At 46.8% G+C, this 23,434-nt stretch overlaps 1 pseudogene; it reads right to left on the reverse strand.

Moving 5' to 3' along the window:
- Positions 18,043–18,948, reverse strand: LOC100515751 (annotated as a pseudogene).

The following is a 23,434-nucleotide window of genomic DNA, read 5'->3' on the forward strand; positions in this document are numbered from 1 at the left end:
GGATCTGGCGTTGCTGTGAGCGGTGGTGGAGGCCACAGATGTGGCTCGGATCCTGCTTTGCTGTGGCTATGGGGTCAGCCAACAGCTATAGCTCCAATTGCACCCCTAGCCTGGGAACTTCCATATGCCTTGGGTGCAGCCCTGAAAAGCAAAAAATAATAAAAAATAAAAATAGCTTCCTCATTCCTGGAAAAATATCTACGTTTTTGTTTTTGTTTGTTTATTTCCCAGAACAGCCTCTAGCCAAGTGTAGATATCATTAAATAGCAAGAATTCTTCCTTATGGAAACTTTTTTAAAAATTTTAGTACTTGGAGTCGTATCGGAGCTACAACTGCTGGCCTACACCACAGCCACAGCAACGCCAGATCCGAGCCTCATCCAGGAGCTATGCATCGGCTTGTGGCCATGCCAGATCCTTATCCCATTAAGAAAGGCCAGGAATCGAACCTGTACCCTCATAGATACCAGTCGGGTTCTTAACCTGCTGAGCCACAATGAGAATGCCCTTATGGAAACTCGATCATTCTTCCAAGCTTAGATCAAGTCACTGTTCTGAAGCTGCTTGTTCCTGGGAGTGCATTAACTGCAGGGTTTTTGTTCTCCCTGGAAGGCTTTGAGGAATTGCCACCAAATATACGTTCGCTATGAACCAGCTGCCTCAACTGCGTTTGGTTCTTTGGCGAGTCTCTGACCGCTGACATTTCTGCAAATATCTGAAATAGAAAGCAGTGTGCCCTTCTCTGCTTCCGAGATGTGCATTGCTGTTCTGGTCTGGACTCCAGGGCTTTGTGCAGAGGAGTGAGGCAGGGCAGGGCGTTACCTGTTTGTCCTCGTGCCCATCCTCTGTCACCACGGGTGTCTTTGAAGGCTGGGCATCACCCCCTGCTTTGTGGGTTGCTCTTGGTCCCACGGCTTCAACACAAGGCAGCCCGACTGTGGCCACCTTTCTCCATCAGATAATCCAAGTTCTCTAGAAAGTTTCCTGGTTCCTACATGGTGCTCTCCAAAGCAGAGGAGGGTCACGCAGGCAGGTGGCCCAGGAGTCAAAGCCATCAGGTGTCACATGTCCGTGTCATCAGTAATCTGGTCAGTTGAGGCAGATTCTTATCTCAATTTAGTGCCAGAAGAGACCAAAGGCTCCACTCCTCTCATTTTACAAGAGGACAGGGAGTTAGAAGAGGGGGTAGAGGGAATTCTCCATGTTCATACACATTAGTGACAAAATAGGGTGAGGATTCGGGCCTCCTCTCTGCATCAGCTACACAGTTTTCAAACCCACAGCAGATGTGCCCAGGCCATCCCAGTACACGGAACACTTGCCCTCCCAAGGCCTGTCTCATCCATTTAAAATGAGGAGCTGTGGAGTTCGACCCGCTGAAAGTGACTTAATCCAGCCTCACCTCACTGGAGAACCAGTTTAGGATCCACGAAGCAAATTGCTTCCGGCGTGCCCGGGGCAGGTGGCCCACCCACTGGCCCTCCGCCTGAGTCACCTGCAGGCTCTCCCAGGCTGCTCCCTGAGCCTCCAGGAGCCAGCACCCTTCAGGGTCTTCCTCCAACACTCACTTTCCTTGGAGGCAAAGGCTTTTCATGTGACATCAGACTTCGGAAGGGATGGGCGTTCCAGAGGCTTTGTAAGCAGGTGACAAAACCAGACACCTCCTTCTGGAAACTTCCACTTGATTCGTTCTGCAGGACCAGTGTTCTTCCCTCTTGCCACTCCCCCCTCCTCACCCCTCCTCAAGCTCTTCCCTCACTGAATTTCTAGTTCCACATGCAGACACGAAGGAAAAAGCATTCCACGTGTTTCTGATTGAATTACACTTACCCCCGCCCCCGGCCCCCGAAAATGATTCTGGGAGTCCCGGTGAAGCCCAAGCAGGCTTTCGATCCACCCCCACATCCAACACTTCCAGCAGGACATTAAAATGTCGCAAAGGCCCCCCTAGAAGATGAGCCCAGCTTCCAAGTGGGCTTCGAGGCTGGTCGGCACCTTCGCACCGTCTCTGTCCTCCCAGACTCTCTGCTGCCCCTTGGAGGGGGAACAGAAACATATGGCACAACACAGCCTTGCACCTGCTCAAAGCGGCCCTGAGGGGGGCTCCCTTAATTCAGCAGGGTCCCGGGGGGAGTCCCGCGCCTCCCTGTCGCTCTCCGCCTCTCCAACCTCTCCGTAGGTGCTGTACAGCTGTGTGGCTGGGCAAACAAGGGCGCCCAGAAAGGGGAAAAACACGGTTTACCAGGCTGCGTCGATTGGTGAGTCACATCATTTCAATAGCCCTGAGATATACACAGCTGGCTACTTATGCAAATTCTAGACATTGTGTTTGAGCAAAAGGTTACGGAGTAACATAACCTGGAGCTTTTATCACTAATGAGGCACTTATTTCCATTTGAATACAGATGTGTGTATTTTCCCCCTTTTATGGCTTCTCATAATTGTGTCTAATAATGCAAAAATAACATCGGGTCTTTAACTCCATGTGGCTCAGACATCAGAGGTAGTCGCAGGTCCTCCGTCCCTCAGGAACCTGACATCGCCCCATCCCTCCCCCCGTTTTTAGCACAGCTTAAGATGCTCAGCACCAGCTACTCTTTGGAATACTGAGAAATTCCACCAACTGTGTTCACTTCCGCGTGCTGCTGGTTCCTTAGGTGCATCTTCAAAATTAATAGAAATAACAACAACAACAGCAATAATAATAGTAGGAGGAGGAGAACACGATTTGACAATGGATATACTTCGTTTTTATGGTCTCTTAGGTAAAGCAATTTGGCCCAGGTTAATGGCAGCTTTCTACCTGCCTCAGTGATTTGTATATTGGTGTGATCTAGAAAGTTAAAATTGGTGAAGGGGGAGTTGTTTTTTTTTTTTAACATGGCATATATTCCCATAGGTGGGTCGTAGTGCCATAGTGAACTCAACTTTAACGAATAAAATAAATAAGGAAAGCACCTGAATACATAAATAAAAAGATAAAAGACGAAGAAAATAAGAATCCGTGAAAACTTCTGAGCTCATACCAGCATATATTCTCTCTCTCAAACACACACACACACACACACACACATACACACTTATTTTGTTTGAATCAGCCACTGCCAAAGATTCTGGTGAACACAGAATTTGAAAGACAAAATTGAACACTAAACCTGGCACCCAACCCTCAAATTGGGATTTAGTGACTCAGCCTTCCAGACTCTGAGCTATCTTTTAATCTTAGATTTTCTCTCCTTTGCAATGCAAAGACTTTGGGTACTTAAGCACCAACTTTTCAGGGTAGGGGAAATGGAAAGATATTGGTCAAAGCGTGTAAAGTTGCGGTCAAGCAGGACGAGTACGTTCTGGAGCGCTAATGTACAGCGTGGGGACTAGTTGAAATGAGCAAAGACAGCGGATCTTAAAGGGGCCACGACGCACACACAGATGTTAACTACGGGAGGGATGGGTACCTTTATGAGCTTGATTGTAATAATCATTTCACAGGGGGTCCCTTTATGGCTTGGTCACATTGACACCTTACATGGACACTTTTTTAGATTTGTTCTTTTCTTTTTAAATTTTTTTTAAGGTACAGTCAATTCACAATGTTGTGTCCATTTCTGCTGTACAGCAAAGTGACCCAGTCACACAGGTATATACATTCTTTTCTCATAGCATCTTTCGTCATGTTCTATCCTAAGACATTGGATAGAGCTCCCTATGCTGTAAGTAGGACCTCATTGCTTATCCATGCTACATGTAATAAACTGACACAATTTTTATTTGTCAATTTTACTTCCATAAAGCTGGGAGAAAAACAATTAAAAAAAATGAATCAGCTTTTCAGATACAATACTTCTGGGAGGGAGTCAAATTTCAAAGGGTATTTATCACCCAGTGCATGAGTGATCTGTTGACCCCTAGGGAGTGAGCTGACTGCAGTGGATGCCCGGGGAGTCAGGAGGGAGAGGGGGGAGACAGAGGAGGGATGTGGGAAGGACCAGGGTCCGGGCGTAGGTTTGGACACAGTGAAAAACAGTGGATGGACTGAAAATCTTTAGAGAGCTTTGCCCAGGGCCGCCTCCCGAATCGCCACCCCTAGTCATCCCAGAAATCTAGCATCTTCTCAGCCACCCCCACATGGCCTAGGATGGCTCTGGCTCAGAGCTGGTGAACATTTCAGTACCCCTGGGCCCCGGCATGTCCAAGAGCATTCACCCCAAAGACGGGAAAAAGACGGCGTGCTCTCAGTCTCTGTACCTTGACATCCACGTGGATGCAGTGATGGTGAACTGCACGTGTAGCGGGGCTGGCCCAGGGGGGCCAGATAAGTGGTCAAGCGTCCTTCTGGGGAGGCGTTTCTGGATGACATGACCCTTTGAATCAGTAGACAAAGTGAAGAGGATGGCTCTCCCCAGTGTGGGTGGGCCTCGTCCAATCAGCTGAAGACCACCCCCCTTGCCGCCAAAAAAGGCTGAGTAAGAAAGAAGTCTCGCTCTCTCTGCCTGGCAGCCTTCTAGATGGAGTGTCAGTGTTCTGTCTTCAGCTCCAATCTGAACCATCTGCCTTTCTTGGGTCTCCAGCCCGGCAGTCCGGCTTGGGGCTGCCCCGTCAGCTCTCAGCTTGCTGACTGTGGATCTTAGGACCTGTCCGTCTCCATAATTGCTTTAGCCTATCCCATAAAATAAACCGTACATGCGACTATATATGATTTCTTATTAGGAATACGTGCAAGGATCTGTATCTATCACCTAGTGATTCCGTCTGTCTGGAGGACTCTAACCTGGGTGTCCACGTGACAAAATGAAAGAGCATGTGGTCTTTTTCATTTAAAAAAATAAAATAAAAAAAGAAGGAACTCTTTTTATGCTACTCACAGAAAACCCTGCACCTTCAGGGTTAGCGCCCGTGTGAAGAGATCGAAACAGAACTGCAGAAACCGGACACACTGGGGACAGATCTTGAGAATAACACGATATTTTGTTTTCAGGAGACCTTCCACGGAGAAGTCTCTTCTTCTCTGCTTGTCGCATGGTGTCTCTTTTGTGTTACTAAAGGGGCAGAGGGGTGAGAGTCAACACAGGCGGCCTGCATGGCCCAAGGAGAGGCTGCGGGAGCTGAGACGTGACCTTGAGCCCAGGCAGAAGCGTGGAAGAGGCGATTTCCAAAGGAGCCGCCGACAGGCATTGATTCCGTTTCAAGCAACGATTTGATTTTCAGTAGAAAGCAAGAGAACGAAGGGAAGAAGGAAGGAGGGAGGGAAGAAGAAGAGAAGGCTGTGTTTATAAATATGAACGCATGAACATAACCATTTCTCACCTATACTCAAAATGCATTTCTCAAAGACTAATTAAAACAAGGAACGCTGACCTGTTATCCGCAGTCTAACCGCACGTACATTTATTGACTCAAGTGCAGGAACACACGCTACCGAGAAGCACTTAGTAACTCATTTCTTAATTACCCCTGTTCACTTTGATTTACAAAATCCAGTATAGCCACACCTGCTTCAGAGCAGAACTGAGCAAGCGGTGCTGCATTTGGGAGAGGCTGTTGCAGGAGGTGTCTTTATCCCTTCCCGATCCATTTCAAGGTAGAATTAGGGTTTCAGCATTTCTCCTCAGCAGAGACACCCCTGCTTTGGCAATCTGAATCCCCTTTGCTGACAGCTGTGTCTGCTGCCAGGACACTTCGTGGCCACGAGCCTTGAGGCTCCAGCTGTGACAAAGGGCACTGTCTCCACGGATCTTAAGCCATGTGAGTTTCCCACGACTTTCCTAACACCTGGTTGGGCTCCAGAATGAGAGGAAAATGGGGCATCAAGAGCCTGAAATAAACTTCTGTGACATTCACGCCTAAACCTTTCTCTTAGACGTGGACAGACTGTGTCTCAAAGAGGTCACGGGATTTCCTCAGACTCCCACAGCAGGGGAGTCGCAAAGTTCGGACCAGAAACCCAGGCTACTTGCTCTCAGCTCTAGGCTTCCCGACAACACTGTGTGTGTGTGTGTGTGTGTGTGTGTGTGTGTCCAACCCAGGGCCACGCCTGGGAGGTAAATGCATGCAGGATTAGTATGAGGCTGGGTTTTTTTTTTAACTCTGCCTAAGAGCTCTAAGAGGGCTTGTAAGAGGCCTCTTTACAAGCCAGTTAAAGGGCTCTCAGTTTTTGCCAGCAGGGAGGGGGAGGGAGTCTGGGGTTAGTAGATGAAAATTGTTGCATTTGGAGTGGACGGGCAGTGGGATCCTGCTGCACAGCCCGGGAAACTCTATCTAATCACTTGGGATGGAACATGATGGAGGATAATGTGAGGAAAGGAATGTGTACATATGCATGACTGGGTCACTTTGCTGTACAGCAGAAATTGACAGAGCATTGTACATCAACTATAATAAAACATTTTTAAAAAGAAATAAAATAAAACAATGCTAAAGAAATCTTTGAAAGATTGACACAACCCTGTAAATTAACTATGCTCCAATTTAAAAAAAAAGATGGGTGGGGGAAAAAACTGTAACTGCAATGTATACATCTAAGGATGACCTGACCCCCTTGCTGTACAGTGGGAAAATAAAAAAAAAAAAAAAAAAAAAAGAGCTCTGAAGCATGGATGACACTTCAGAACTGTTTTGAATGGAAAAAAAAAAAAAAAGATGAAGCATGGGGAATTTAAATTATATGCCTAAGACGTTACAGCTAATAAATGTCCAGCCCCTGAAATGCTTGACACCCTCTTCCTTATTATCCTCCAACCTATTTTAGTTACTGATTTAATTTCCATAATCAGTTGGCCGCCCCTTTCACCGAATTCACACACACACACACACACACACACACACACACACACGTCACACACCCTAGTGGCTCCCCTTTGACCTTCCAGCTATTGCTTTCTCCAAGCAAAGCTCAAGGTTGTTGACCCAATGACTATCAGTATCTCAAGGACAGATAAATACTCAGCTCTGTTTCCGCTGCTCTTGTTCTTACCTGGTCATGACAGTGAGGACTTTTGGGGCCAGAAGACCTGCAAATGGATGAAGCGAGATGACTCCTCGAAAGCCCAAGGTCGTGAGGCATGGAAGCCCTCCAGCCAGAGAGAGGCAGGTGGAGAAGGGTGTAAATCCGGCCATGATGACTGCGTGGAAAACCTGCTCCCCGTGGTTCCTTGACAGCTTTGACTGGGGAAGAACGTGGGCCACTCCTCATTCAGGGGCTATGGTAGGATTTATCACACCCGCATATACATACTTATACTTCGTTGCCAGTTTCTGCACAGAGGTTCCAAAACCCTTGGGGTTTGCAGAGTGCTAGGAGTATATAACTTGCTCTTTATTACTCCTTTGATCAACACCCACCTTGCAAGCCTGTTGGGGTTTATACAAGGGAGCACTGCACACCCCTTCCAGCTCAGTGGGGAAAACCTTTCCTACCAGCATCACCCATCCCCCACGCCCCCCCACCTCAGACTTGCCCCGGCCCCCCATGTGTGCTCTTTTCCCTCCCAAGGCTGGGAACCACTCATTCAGTTCAGATAATGAGAAGGTCTGAATTCCTGTCTTATCTGCCATTACCGCTGATTTACACACACTCCGGGGGGTGCTCACCCATCAGTGCCTCTTTCCCACTTTGAAAATTGGGATTTTAGCATAAACAGCTCTTAATCCAGAATCTAACCAACCAGAAAATTCATTACACAATTTTTTTTTTTTTTTTAAATCAGCAGTGGAGAAGAGCCATCAGCCATAAGAAGACAGATGATCCAGCCAAGGGCTGATAAGAAATATTACGAGTGCCTGCTTTTCTAACTGCCATTTGCTTCTTTGTTTTTACAAAGCAAATTCCCCTCATTCGAAAGGAGGGGGTGAGGTGCAGGCAGGAAGTTGCTGTGAAAAGGACCCAGGAAAACAGAGCTAGCCTAAGACAAGGAAAAGTGCTAACAGGCAAGAAGACAGTGTGTAGAAGGAAAGGAAGGTGTCGAAAGCACCCTGAAGAGATGAAGAGATAGAAGGCAGAGTGAGTGGTTAATAGTCTAACCACACGATAGTTAGGTAATAACAGGTAGGTGATGGCTGGATGATGTTACCCTTCCAAGTAATTGTATCATGTTCACGTGTATCATGGCTCATGGCTATATCACGATTCCAAGGTGAGTGTCCTGGGAAGCCATGAAGAATAGCTGAAATGAGAAGCTTGGAGCCAAGGGCGGGTCAACACCCGTGTATCATCCAAAAGCGGTGAGATGAGGAGAGTTTGGTGAATGGCTGTGCTGATGACACCAGGCAGGCGTGGTCCACAGGGAATTCTCATTTGGGCGGATCATTGCATGTGCACTGACTCGACTTGGAGTTTGAGACCTGGTCTCCACCTCTTACTCTCTGTGATCTTGGGCAAGTTACTAACCTCCACATTCAGTTGCTCTGACTTTTTTTTTTTAAGTTGGTAAAAAGTATTTTTTTTTGCACGTATCTTTTTATTTTTTAAATGATTTTTATTTTTTCCATTGTCGCTGGTTTACAGTGTTCTGTCAATTCTCTACTGTACAGCAAAGTGCCTAGTCACACATACACACATACATTCTTTTTCTCACATTATCCCCCACCATGCTCCATCACAAGTGACTAGATAGAGTTCCCAGGCTCTACAGCAGGATCTCATTGCTTATCCATTCCAAAGACAATAGTTTGCATCTATTAACCCCAGATTCCTAGTCCATCCCACTCCCTCCCATCCCCTTGGCAACCACAAGTCTATTCTCAAGTCCATGGTTTTCTTTTCTGTGGAAAGGTTCATTTGTGCCGTATATTGGATTCCAGATATAAGTGATATCATATAAATAGATATCACAACACCTCCTTCATAGAATTGTTCTAAAAGCCAAACCAAACAAAACATATGAACCTATGTGGCATCAGAGATGGCAAAAGAAGTTCAGAGTGTGTCAAGTCCATCAGACTCATGAGTTGCATGGACATAAATGGACCGCTTTCAATGCGAGCGCCCCGCAGCCAATAACCTCTGGTCCCTGACCAAAGGAAAAGTTTCCTGTTAGGGAATGCGGTTGATTGCCTGGCCACGTGTACCTTCGAAGGATGGCATCTAAAACCAGGAACAAGTGGAGGGAGGCAAGACGCACCGAAAAAAATATTTAGATTATGAAGCTGCAGGAAAAGTTTGTGAATTTTTTATTAATGTAACTAAAAAACCCATCAAACTCCAAAACGATTTCAAATGCAGACAAAATAAAACAGTCTGTTTTGGCGGAGCTTGCTGAAATCCAGGCATCAAATCTCATGTGAATGGGACACCTTGTCTTTAGTGCAACAGCCCAATAAAATAAACCTTCTGGGGTGCAAAAAGCCTAACCACCCTGAACTGGTGTAATACGTGTTAACTTGCCTGCAAAGCCAAGTAAATGGGCAGAGACATTATTCTTCTGACATGTCTCATAATGCGTATGTAATTCCAGTGACTCCCAGTGCAATCAGTCTGATATCACAGGTATTTTTCCCCCATTTTTCTAAAGTTTCATTGAAGTATCGTTGGTTTACAAGGTTGTGACCATTTTTGGTTGTACAACAAAGAGATTCATCCATACACATACACGTATCCGTTCTCTTTCAGATTCTTTTCCCACGTAGATGGTCACAGAATACTGGGTAGAGTTCTCTGTGCTATACAGCAGGCCCCCATTGGCCAATCGTTCCACAGACCTCAGCATAAAGCACAGAATGACTTGACATAGACTGCTATGTAGGGCTCCCTGGAAAATAGGTTTAGGATCTGAAAATACTTTTCCATCTCCCTACTTGCCATTAATAGGTACCAATGGTTCAATCTCTGTACCCAAATATTATCTAACTATCAGATTTATGATTACAGAAAATATAGCACAGGAAAGGCGCTCAATCATAAAATTTGCACTCTTGGTTGAACACAGAATAGGTCATTTTTAAATGTTTTTGAGCCTGGAATTCTGTCAGCAGGAAAATGAAAACAATTTGGTATTATTTTGCAGAAAGGAATTCTGATAAAGAGTTTGAGGAATGTCGCTGTATATCAGATCTCTAAAACCTGGCTTTATCGCCCTGCATAGGTATTGCATTTGTTTTTTGGTTTTGGTTTTTTTGGGGGGGAGTTCTTTTCATTACTTTTACTGATTGAAGTTTTCTGGCACTCCTGTGTAGAGCGCGTCTGTCGGGGCACCATTACTTTCCAACAGCTTTTTTTCACCTCATGTCTCTGTGTCATATTTTGGTAATTCTCTCCATATTTCAAAATTTTCATTATTATTATATTTGCTACAGGGACCTGTGACCCATGGTCCTGGCTGGTATTACTACTCACAGAGGGCTCAGATGATGGTTAGCAATTTTTAGCAATAAACTATCTCTTATTAAGCTAGGTACATTGTCTTTTTTTAAAGACATAAGGCTGTTGCCCACTTAACAGGCTACAGCACAGGGTAGACAAAGCTTTTATATGCATTGGGAAGCCAAAAAATTCATATGACTCATTTTATCATGATACTCACTTTCTTGCTGTGGTCTGGAACCAAACATGCAATAAATATCTCTGAGGTCTGCCTGTTGAAGCAGGAAGCCACTTCAGTCATAAGAATTTTAAATATAGCAAGTTTTGGAGATGGTTTTGTCTTAAGCCATCAGCACAGTCACAACCACAAGCCATTTCCTACGGTAGGTAATACATTAGTTTGAAAATAGATTTTTCGAGAGACACAAAGCAAAGCAGGAGTAGGTAAAAGGCAGCGTCTTGTGTGATTGTGTTAGATAATCAGGAGCCAGCTCACTGGTTACTCACTGGAACTTAACACTGATACCTTTTCCAGCCTGTTCTTTCAAAGTTCAAAGCTGACAATAAAACTTTGCACTTGAATATCTCCCACACATCAAGCGCATCTCTTTGAAACTATTGCAGCCCGTGGACTTCACTAAATAACACCATGTAACTTCAGAGAAGCCTAAGAAAGAAATTTGTTTTCATTGATGTTGTTTCGTGTCTTTAAGATATATCCTTACCCTCCTGACTCAAAAATGTACTATCATTAGAAATGGAAATTCACAATGAAAAAGTTAAAAAAAATCTTTTGACCATTTATATTATTCTTTGCTAAATAACAGGGAACTATGAAAGCCTTGGGATAATTTCATTGGAAAAGAAATGAGATTAGGGTTTTAATATTTTGAGCCTGTGGCATTAGAATACCGAACAACAAGGGTTTCCCGCAGTGACACCAGGATCGGCAGTGTCTCAGCAGCCCTGGGTCGATCCCCGGCCGCGTTCGATCCCCGGCCTGGAACAGTGGGTTAAGGATCTGGCATTGCTACTGCTGTGGTGTAGGCTCCGATCTGGTCCTTAGCCCAGGAAACTCCATATGCTATGGGGCGGTCAAAAAAAAAATTTAAGAATAACTCTTGTTTAACCAGAGTTACTGTATCTTGTTTATATTGGATGTTTTTGTAGGTGTTTTTATATTGCTTTTAAGGATTTCTAAGTAATTTTTTAACACACGTATTATGGCTTTTCCCCTTCTTATTCCTTTATGAGATCTGTTTTACTTCCTCCCCTGCCCCCCTCCCTGCCCTTGTCTGCCTACTCGTTCTAAAGGGCACAGGTGTTCTGCTTTAAATCCATACTATCTTCAAAAGAATTAGGTGGAAAATGAAAACCTACATGTGGTCAAGTTCACTGTTAGCTTCATACAGAAATCTAAGTAAACAATGGAAATAGTCAGCTCCAGCTGCTGTCACAATCACCCCAGATGGCGGCAGCGGCGGCGGCGGAGGGTGGTGGTGGTGTTTATACAACAGGTATTTACTCCTCACAGTTCTGGAGGCTGGACAGCCAAGATCTAGGAGCCAGCAGACTCTGCTCTTGGTGATACTCACCTCTGACTTGCCCTCGTCCACAGAGTGGAGAGAGAGCTCTTGTTTTCTTCTTCGAAACCTCTAATCCCATCACAAGGGCCCCCCCTCGTGACGTCATCTAACCCTAATGACCCCCCAAAGGCCTCATCTTCAATACCATTACATCAGAGTTAGAGCTTCAATATAAATATTCGGGGAGTATGATTCCATCCAAAGCAGAAACCGAAGCAAGAAGAATCCAAGGGAACCACGCAAGACCCAGCTGGAACAAATGGGTTGCAGAACACTGGTGTGAATTAATGCCAGAGCCAGAATGTCAGCGCACCTGCAGAAGCTTCCTGCACACTCTCGCTGCATTGGCAACGCTGTGCCTCTTGAGGGGACCCATGGGGCATCTAGCCCCGTGTCTGGTTTAGGACTCTCCACACAGGCCTGTTCCCATGCTCCCTCATACGCAGGCCCTGGGAGCTTTGAGCACTGACCAGCTACCCCGCCGAGTCCCATCTGCAGTTTCCTTCACCAACGGCTGGACTTAGTGCCTACGTGGTCAAATGCATGCAAGGCAACAGCGGGTGCACCTCTGATGCTGCATGCTGCTGCATCTTCTTCCTAAGAGGGGACCTGGCCTTCCTGGCCCAGGCATATGACAGGCCCTCTCCTTCTTTGGCCCAACTGGGGTTGAGGGTGGGCACCACTAGGGGACCAGGATGGTACCTGATGGTTGGCATCTGGGCTACTCTCCTTGTTGCTAAAATAAAACGAGGTAAGGTATTCTTGAGACTGATGGAGACAAACTATCCTGCCAATGGCTCAGGTTTAAATAAACTAATTTCAGGCAAACCATTCCTCAAAGAGCTTCAGTCTGAAAAAAGATGAGCTTCTGAGGATGGACCCAAGACACAAAGAGATCATTAGGTTTGAAAGCCAAATGTCTGATCTGGTTAGAGAAATTGTTTTGTTTGGGGTTTTTTTAGCTGCACCCACAGCATGTGGAAATTCCCAGGCCATGGTTACCACCTGAGCCACAGCAGTGACAACACCGGATCCTTAACCCACTGTGCCACAGGGAACTCCTGGTTAGAAGAAATGAAAAAAGAAGAGAAGAAACTATAATGGGAAATAACAGTTTTAAGAGGGAGGAAGAGGACTTCCCACTGTGGCGCAGTGGGTTAAGAATCTGACTGCAGCAGTTCAGGCAGCTGTGGAGGCTTGGCTTCAATTCCCCAGGTCTGCACAGTGGGTTAAAGGAGCTGGTGTTGCTCTAGCTATGGCGTGGGTTGCAGCAGTGGCTTAGATTCAATTCTTGGCCCAGAAATTTCCGTGTGCTGTGGGTGTGGCCATTAAAAAGAGAGAGAGAGAAAAGGAGGGAGCAAGAGAGGAAAGTGCCTCACAGTCAATCAGATTTCTAAATACTTTAGTCCTTTGGCTAACGATTGCTAAGGATCAATTCCCCACATGACAGAATCAATACAGGATTTAGAAATCACAGAGAAAAATTAAAACAAAACAACACAAAACCCTCCCTTTGCAGATATGGAAGCCTGGGAGGGCCTGTCCCTTCTCCCCAGGCTTTATATCCTAGATCCTGGTCCTGACAGCTTTCCTGAGCCTCTACCCTGTTCCCCCCGACCCCCAGGCCTCCGCAGGACTCCAAGGGTTTTTTTATGCAGCTTAGCCACGATGCTGGCTCCAGCTCTGTTAAACAGCGACCAGGAGGCCAGGAGGCACAGGGTGGGATCTGCTGAGTGTTTTATAAGCCTCGGTAAGTACCGGTGGCTCCTCCTCCTGCCTCGACGGGTGGGGCTGGCACTGCAGTGCCTTGCAGGCTGGCAAGCAGCTGCTCCGCAGGCCGGTCTGAGAGTATCTGGGGTGACGAGGTTCTGCAGCATCCGCTGTCCTCCTCAGGCTGGAAGGATCATAACCACGATTCTCCAAGCAGAGAAGCTCTGGAAAGGCATGTGTAGGAATGAAATAAAGGCTGGAGAGCCCGCCCATGTTTGCAATATTTCTCTGCTTTGCAACATCATGAACGCCAAGAAATGTGGTGCCCAATTCTTGCAAGAACAGGGACTTAGATAGGGATAGCATGCTGCATCTTGGAGATGCAAAACATTCCCATCTCTGCTCACAGTCCAGCCAGAAGGAGCACTCACGCAGGTGTGTGTGCAAGTACACACACAACACACACATGCACACATGCTCATGCTCTCTCTAGCTGCAGTGCTTTGCATGTGGAAGTTGATTCTGCTGAACGAGCATATCCACGTAGCTCTCACCTGGGTTAACTTGTAAGACTGAACATCACAGAATCAGTCAGCAGATGCGCACCTGCCAGCGCGCCAGCCCCAGTATTAGTTCTGCGTGACAATAGCTAACACACAGGACTCATGCCAGGAGCTACAGTGAGCATTTTGCCAGCATTATCTCACTCCTTCAGCCCACAGCCACCCAACAATTTCCTCTGGGTTGAACCCCTATTCGCCTATCTTCTGTGACAGACCTTGTGGCTTAGAAAGCTAAAATCGTGGCCACAGTTCAATTGTGGCCCATATCCCAAAGTTCAAACACAATTTGTATCAGCCTGCAATTGCCAAAAAGATGTCGCATGATTTATTCCCAGTTACATAAGCGCGGGCAAGCGGGTCGGCTGATCTAGCGCAAGTGTCCCTGGGGGTGGCTCTGCCTCATGTGACTCTCATCCTTTTCCTGGGACCAGTGAACTGGCCGAGCACGTCCTTCTGATGAGGGCAGCAGATGTGCGCACATGCATGTGAAAATGCACGCGTGTCCGGTCTGCACTGTCTTTCCACTCTGCTAGGGCAAACGTCACGGGGCCAAACCGAGGGTCAAGGAGTGAGAAAATCCACGTCACGTCAGAGGAACCGCAAAGCCATCAGGGAAAGCACGTGGGGGGGGGTTGAGGCCAGTATGTGGGACGACCCCCCCCTCTCAGCTACAACACTGTCCCCCCAGAACTCTTCCTGTAGGGCTGACCTTTCTGGAACCCAAGAAACTCATCCTAATGTGTCTTGTTTAATGTTGGGGGTAAAATAGCTTCTGGTGAATCCGGCTGGCATTGGCATTAACAGCAGAAGACTCTCTTCCTGAATCCCGGCTGTCGGTCTTGAACTAGGGGACCTTGACCTATGTCCTTAACCTCTCAAAGCCTCATTTTCCTCGTAAATAATCAAGGCCATCTTTGTGGTGGCATCAGTGCTCCCTGCCGGTATAGACTCCACAGCTCTGCAAGAGGTTGATGTCTCAGATGTTTCCACGGACGAGGTTCACCTGGCCTTGGGGTCTACATGGTGCATGGGTGGGGCTGGGGTCTCCACGGCAGTGAGGCAGTGGTGGCCCCGGGGCTGGTTCTGGCCCCTCTCGTGCTCTGCAGAAGTAAAGCTATATCATCGACTCCCCATCTTCAAGGGCTTGGTCTGAAATGCAAAGTGGGTGCAGGCACCTGGAGGGTGTTTCAAAGTGAGTGTCCGGCAGAGCAGATGTTGCAGTCAGCAGCTCACCCCATCTTCACAAATGCCCAAGGGAACACTTTCTGTCAGTTCCCTGTGTTTGACAGAGAGATGCATTCTGCTATGTTAGCCTGGGTCATTCGTGTGGGTGTTTTAGTCACAATTTTCCCCCCCTGGAAATCTCTCTGCAGCAAAACCTCTCCAATATGTTACTTACCTTGAGCTCAGAGCGAGTGTACGTACCTTGAGATGGTTTTGCTGAAATTTCTTCCCCTCACCACATTTTCTAGAGGACACTAGAGATGCTCTCTTAGATGCAGGTTCCTCTTACAATTGCTGCCTGCCTGGTGCCCTCCATCTTGATAAGAGGATCTTGGCGGAGATGGGGCCACAAAGGACATTTGCTGGGGGTTGGCTCCTTGAAGGGGTCCCCGTGAACAGGGGCGATTATAAAGGCAAATTTAGAAACAGGGCTGGGGGCAGTGGGCAGAAGGGGCAGGGATCCTTCTAAACTCCTGTGCGTGTGTGTGTGTGTGTGTGTGTGAGCACGTGCATACTATTTCTATCGCCCCTTCCTCCTCCACCCCAGCCACCCAACAAACTGTTTTACTAGAAGAAAATGTACATTCGGAATCCTAGTCTCCTTGATTATGAATCCAGGTCCCCCCACATTCCTCCTGAATAGCAGGGCATGAAGCGGTTGTGACGACACATCTTAACCTTACCAGCCTAATATGAGGATGTGGGTCATAGAAATAGCGCCACCGGGCAGCGCCTACTTCTGACCAACAAAGAGATCGTTAAACTTAACAGAGCCAAGTGCAGCCCACCAGTGCGATGGAATCGGAGCTGCCGAAAGGGGCCAGTGTCTGGTTACTCCTGGAAGGGGGCATGGCATATGCTGTCTTTCTTTCCTCCTTTCTACCTTTATTTTCTAAATTATTCAGCGAGGAACTCCCCCAGCAAGTGGGCTTCCTTCATACGCCACCCTGTCTCTCACACTCATGTCTATCGGGGGGCGTTCCTCCCTCATTCTCCTGCTGTTCCACCCAGGGGAGGGTTGGATTGGGAGTTTGCGATTAGCAGGTGCAAACTGTTCTATATAGAATAGAGAAGCAACAAGGTCCTACGGCAGAGCACAGGGAACCCTCTTCAAGAGACTGTCATGAAACCATAATGGAGAAGAATATGAAAGAGAATCTCTGTGTATGTACAACTGTGTCACGTTTCTGTGTAGCGGAAATTAACAACGTTGTTGCGTCAGCTATACTTCGATGACATAATATTTAAAAAATAATGCCCTGTGACTATCTTTCATTGCATTATATACCAAATTTTACTTTAATTATCTACTTATCCAACCTGTCATGCCCATGAAGACTTGGGGTCAGATATTGTGTCTTATTAATGTGTTTCTTCCCTGCCACTGGCACTGTATCTAACTACAAGGTAATCGCTAAGTGTTTGCTGAATGAATGAAAGACCCACACTGTCAAGAGTGGTTGTTTCTGGATGGCAATTTTTCTTGGGGGGAAGAAAAAATTAAACCTTATTTATTTTTAAAACCAAACCACTAGGAAAATATATCACAGTCTCGAAAGAGCAAACAGACAGGCTATATTATCACTTCAAGTAATAAGCTGGTAAAAAGACAGCAAAGTCCTTATCAGAACAATAAGGTGCCAGAACTGGGACAGGAACAAGACCCGACAAAAGTGGTATTTGGTGGAGTTCCCGTGGTGGCGCAGTGGTTAACGAATCCGACTAGGAACCATGAGGTTGCGGGTTCGATCCCTGCCCTTGCTCAGTGGGTTAAAGATCCGGCGTTGCCGTGAGCTGTGGTGTAGGTCGCAGACGCGGCTCGGATCCCGCGTTGCTGTGGCTCTGGCATAGGCCAGTGGCTACAGCTCCGATTAGACCCCTAGCCTGGGAACCTCCATATGCCGCGAGAGCGGCCCAAGAAATGGCAAAAAGACGAAAAAAAAAAAAATAATAAATAAATAAAAAAAAAGTGGTATTTGGTCATGAGGGGCTGTCCCTCTTTTTCAAGGAGTCACAGCTGGCCCCTGAGTTGCTTATTTTTTCTCCCTTGACCTTCATGTTGCCAAGGGATTGTCTCAATAGAGCCTTGTTATTTCAGGTGGCAAAGCAAGCAATACTGGGTTTAGGCTTTCATTCTATCTGTTTTGGGAAAACCAGATTTTTCCAAATCCAGTCCTTCACAACGCTCTTAATTAAGAAGACAACAGTTTCTCTTTCACGTGCACCCCTAAGTCCTCATCGTCGGCACAACCCAGACCCCCTTCGAGGGGGAATGTCCCGTAAGACGGTCCTGTCCCTCCGCTGCAGCCTCAGGGCCGTCACTGCGACCGGAGAAAAGGCAGATTTGCTTCCCACACCAGTGCGACATCACCTCTTATGTTTGCAGGGTCTCCAGGCTGAAAGATGTGAAAGTGCGAGCATTTTAGATACGGCACATCTACGTCGCCATGGCCAGAAACGAATACTCACAAGGACCCTTTCGAAGTTCTTACCCAAACTCCGCATCTTAAGCTAACTTCATGCCCCTGTGTATAAAAGAAAACCAAGCAGAACAAAACCCTGGAAGCCCCCTTTCACCTCCTAAATTGGTGACCTTGCAGATTTTGTTTTACTGTAGTTCTTTGAAAATGGCGTGGTGTGTGTCGATCCTTCTGGTAAACAGGAGGTCGGCTGGCACCAAACAGAAACGCCTCTGCTCACACTCCGCTAGACCACAGGCCGGGCAGAGGAAGCTGCCGGCCGGCTGGTATCTGTGTCCTAAGAGAATCTCATACCTCGGAGAGACCTGGCTTGGGACAGGGGAGGCTCCTCTCCGCCAGGATAAGCGCTTGCCACACGAAACTGAGGCTCTCAAACTCTCCCCGGAGATCCCTGACCCAAATTTTAGCATCAGTTTTTTCCATTTCACTTTCTGGGACTGAAACACAAAGGAACCAGTGTCCAGAGGCAAGTGACAGAGGCCTTAGACTTGCTGCCATCCGTGATTTCTCCATTCGTAAACTTCGCTTCAAAGACCCAAAAGCCCCATTCCTCTTTTTAAATAGATTCCGGCCCTCTGCCCTGATGGCCAACAGCCAGCTTCTATTTCCCCTTGGACGAGGGCGACTCCTCCACCTTCTTGGTCCCGGTTGGGATGGGGTGGGTTCATGTGCTCGTCCACACGCCTGGTCATCCAACTCTCCAGCTGCCGCTTCCCCTGGAGCTCCTTCCTTCCTGCAGCTATTGCATCTTTGGCTTTGTCACTGCAATGCATAGTGCACCCAGCCAGGCGGTCCTGGAACTTTTCTGACTTGCTGATGACCAGGGCCTGGGCTTGAGCCAGAGGTGCATGGCAGCGCTCAATGCACTGATGCACTGCTGCATGGATGCCTGGCTGTCCTCACAGCAGCCAGCGTGGCATCAACACGAGGCCCTGCATCTTCCGAATGTTCTCTCTCTCCAGATTCTTCACCGTGGAGTCCACGGCCTCCTGCACCCGGAGCTGCTGCAGCTCCGCCACAGCGACCCCCAGCGGCTCCCTGCCACGCTGGCGCCCACATGTATGGCAATTTTTATTTATTTCTCTTAGCATTTTTCATTCTAAGAATGGAGTACTTTTCCAACCAGATTTTAAAAAAGGGTTTCTAATAATTGAGACAGTCCTTCCTTGTAGTTGATCCAAGTAAAGAAAACACGTTGACTAATTAAATCAATGAACACGTACTTTCCTCAGTGTCTCTTACACACTCTATGTGTACAGACCTTGCTCTCCTCAGAGAGTCTTTTGGAGTTCCCTAGTGGCTCAGCAGGTTAAAGATCTGGCATTGTCACTGATGTGGCACAGGTTTGATCCCTGGTCTGGGAACTTCTGCAAGTCGTGGCCACAGCCAAAGAATAAGGGTAAAAGAGCGTCTCCCATGTACAGTACATTAAGGTTTTTAAACTAAATATATTCCCATTCAGAATTTCTTTAAAAGCTCCTTGACTTTGGAGTTGACTAGAGTGTGTAGAGTGAATGGCTGCAGGAAACCATTTGGCATCCAGTAGTTTAAAACACATACCTGGGTGGCTGAAGGGAGTTGGATTTTGTCTCACTCACTCCGTACTTATTCATTTATTTTTATGGCTGCACCCACGGCATATGGAAGTTCCCAGGCTAGGGGTCGAATCAGAGCTGCAGCTGCCGGCCTACACCACAGCCACAGCAATGCCAGATCTGAGCTGCAGCGTGCATCAGTGCCAGGCTGGGCGGGAGGTATCAGGTGAGCAAGGTCAGGGATTAAACCTGCATCCTCAGGGATACTTGTCAGGTTCTTAACCCACCGAGCCACAACGGGAACTCCTGAGCTGGACTTTAAAATACATGCACCTACTTGCCTAAGTCTTAAAATCCTCTTCTTTCCAGCTCATATAAACCCATATAGAGAAGTGATGGTTTTGTCTCCTGCAAAGGAGAGGAGTGTTTTCGTGTGCAGAGAGGAACAGACTGTCCTGACCTGAGGGTCCATCAATCTTACAGGTAGAAGGAAGGAGAGAAGTACCGGTGGGTGTCTGAGTTTGGAGCATTTGGGTTAAGTCACTTCCTAAACCTGAGCAGCAAAGCAAGGAAACGAAGATCTAGGGGTCTCTGGGTCCCACCTTGGCTTCTTCAGTGACATCTGAGAAAGCAAGCAAGCAAGCCCCCCACTCCAGCCCACTGACACCTGGGAACAAACGCGACCTCACATCCTGCCCAGTATTACCACGAGCTCACCTGATGCCTCCCGCCCAGCCATGCGTTCTCCCATTGGACATAAATAATCTCAGAACATCCTCCCAGGCCGGGTCTCCCAAGTCCCCCAAGACCCTAGTCTGGTGATATAAGTCCCTGCCACCTCATTACCAGGTCCAGCCATATCCTGGCTTTAGTCCGCCCTCCCCGTAGAGAGGATTTATTGAGGTATCCACTCAGAATTACCCCTGCTTTCCAGACATACCCAGTGTAGGGCAAACCATGCTCTACCAGGTGTGTCCTGGGTTCTGCATGTCATTGCATCCTCTTGTCCATCCACAGGTGTGTCCTGGGTCCTGCCTCTCACCACATCCCCTTCTCCATCCACAGGTGTGTCCTGGGCTGCCTTCAGCTGCAGGGCTTGGCCTAACTTGGTATCAAGTTGATCTCGTGAAGAAGAGCTAAGCACTGTTCTTAGGGCGCAGTGCTTATTTTTTGTCTGCTGACTACTGAATGCTTTCTTTGTCCGGAATCCCTGGGTATCCTGGGGCCATACCACCATCAATGTCACCAAGAAGCCCCTCCCTTTAGGCTGTTTGTGATGCTCTCTCCTTGACCTGTATCAAATGTGACCTCTCCCATCACCGGCCCCAAATCCTGAATCAGTAAGCGGGTATTTCCTGGGCACCTACAGTCTAAGCCTTGGGCTAAAGCTTATGGCGGAAAGCTACACTTCTCTATGTTTTTAAAAAAACCCACAAGGAGGTGGCTGTGACGTGCTTCTCTTGTGCCCTCTGGAAGCATACACCCGTGGAGAGTACAGGACAAGCACATTTTAATGAACGTGTGGCTCCAGCCCACCTATGTCATCCAGCAGCTCTGTCTTATCATGCAATCGCCAGGATGTATTAACAAAAGGGGACTTACTTATCCAGCGTTCCTTGAACCCTGGCGTTTCCCCACATGATTTCAAAACACCCAGGAGCATTTATTTTAAGTGCTTTCTGGACTTTGATAGATGGAATATTCTTTCCTGCTGGAAAAGGTATAAACACAGTGATGCCAACTAGAGAAACTATGCTATCCTGGTACAGCCTTAGAACAACGCCAAACCATCATTCCCGTGAAGGAGGCATCAAGGGGATAGAAAAACCATCTGGTGTCTATAGCTGGAACACTTGAACAGCTTGTAAAGGGGAAAAAAAAATTAAATCTCACAACAAAACCCTGGCAGGTGATAAACACAAGATTTTGACGTCGATCAGGCCATTGCTAGAGACCAAGATCAATAAATACATCAAGAGAAGTTACTGTCAGAATCCAGCTCCTCCGGCTGGAATGAAAGATGAGCAGAAGAAGCTCACAATTGAAGCTGGTTGCAGTTCTACGGCCCTCCAAGCACACTGCTCACAAGAAAGCTATTTGTTTTCTTTACAGATGATGGGAAATGCGAACAGAATAAAACGATACCGAGCATCACAAGACAAAGCATTTCTGGGGGCATTTCCGGCTCATTTTGGAAACGAAATGTGATGATGGTCCCATGAGCAAAGTTGGTTCCCCTGCAATGTAAAGAAGGCAGTTTTGCAGATTTGAAGGTCACGGCCAATGCAAAGAAGACTGCAACCCAAGCCCTTCCACGGATTAAGTGAAACTTCTGAGAAACCCCAGCTCCTCAGCACAGAGAAGTCTTTCCTGGATATTTCTACTTGTTTCGTCTCTCTCGATTCACCACATGTGCAGCCCCAGGCAGTTTTCAGTTTACAGTTTGACTTCAACAAACTCAATGTCATCCTGAGCCAACATGGGCTCAAGATCCTCCACCAGGGGGTGGCTTTGCGGGGTGTGTCAGACAGATGGGCACCCGGTCACAGGGCTTCTCGGAAAACAGAACTGAAACCTAGCTTGGGCTCAGCCTGCTTTAGCTCAACCACTTCAACATGGCCAAGCTGCTTTTCATCTGATTTCCATCTGTTTCTGTAGAGCAATGATCTGAAGACTGAGCAACAAAAGAGCTTAATAATTCTTTACTGAACAGAGCATTTAAAATTTTTTCAAAGTCCTCCCAAAGCCATTCAATATTTATTTGTGTGTGTAATCATCTCACCTAAAATCCAGCATCCTGTCAATATCAAGGGGCTTTCTCCTTTTCCCTCTGCCTCCTGATGCCATCACACAGAGGTAACCACTGCTAATAGCTTGGCATGAATCAATCTTTCCATGCTCAACAAACGCTTGGTTTTTAAAACAAAAGGGATCATATTTTTCATCATTATCTGCAGCTCGCTCTTTTACTGTACAGCTCTTATGCAAGTCCTTGTGATTCATTAATGGCAGCTGTGCCATCTTTTGAAAGGCTGCATGAAGTTATCCTCATTTATCCACAAATTCCCCTCTTTCTTTACAATGACTATGTTGCAATAAACATCTTTGAATGTGAAAAAAATTACAATATCCTGGCCAACTTGCAACAGTTTTTTTTTTATAATCTCTAAGCTGGTAAGATAATGTGGGTGGTTTCACACGTCTACAGCTCTTGCCTTTTCCCAAACATAATCCCATGTGAAACCTCCTAGTTAATGATCTGAGCTTGGGAATGATTTTCCATGACATGGCTTTTTTTTTTTTCCTGGTTTCAAATGTAAGAATTACAGACATTTAAAAAAAATGCCTTTTTAGGGAGTTCTCTTTGTGACTCAGTGGGTTACAAACCTGATTAGTATCCATGAGGATGTGGGTGAGATCCCTGGCTTCACTCAGTGGGTTAAGGATCCAGTGTTGCCATGGCTGTGGCGTAGGCCTGCAGCTGCAGCTCCAATTCAACCGCTAGTCCTGGAACTTCCATATGCCATGGGTGTGGCTATAAACAAAACAAAACCAAAAACAGACAAATAAAAACTCTATTGAAAGAGTCACTTGATGGGTCTCAGAAAGGCTTATCCCTGCATTGGCATCAGAACACCACCGCCACCAAGAAAGCTGTGCCAATCCTGGGATTCAAAACTGTTTGAACTCTACCCTCACCAAAAACAAAACAAAACAAATAAACAAACAACAACAAAAAACCAACAAGAACAAACAAAACCCAAACCAAGAACAACAACGTAGTAGAGCACTTAAATCAGGGTGATTAATACCTATAATTCATTTATCAACGAATTTTGATAAGGAATACATGGATAGAGAATCCCTTTGGCTGGTTGTCGTTATCTTGGAGTCCTGAACTAAAGATACCTCTTACTGTATTCCACAGAGAGTACCATCCATGACTTTGGCAGATCTTGGAATGTCACCCTCCGTCCTCCACACACACAGACTACAATCTCCATTAATTCAGGGTCTATCTGACTTTCCACGAATCTTCAGC

Source organism: Sus scrofa, chromosome 10 (genome assembly GCF_000003025.6).
Source record: "Sus scrofa isolate TJ Tabasco breed Duroc chromosome 10, Sscrofa11.1, whole genome shotgun sequence".
In the NCBI taxonomy this organism is placed as follows: domain Eukaryota; kingdom Metazoa; phylum Chordata; class Mammalia; order Artiodactyla; family Suidae; genus Sus; species Sus scrofa.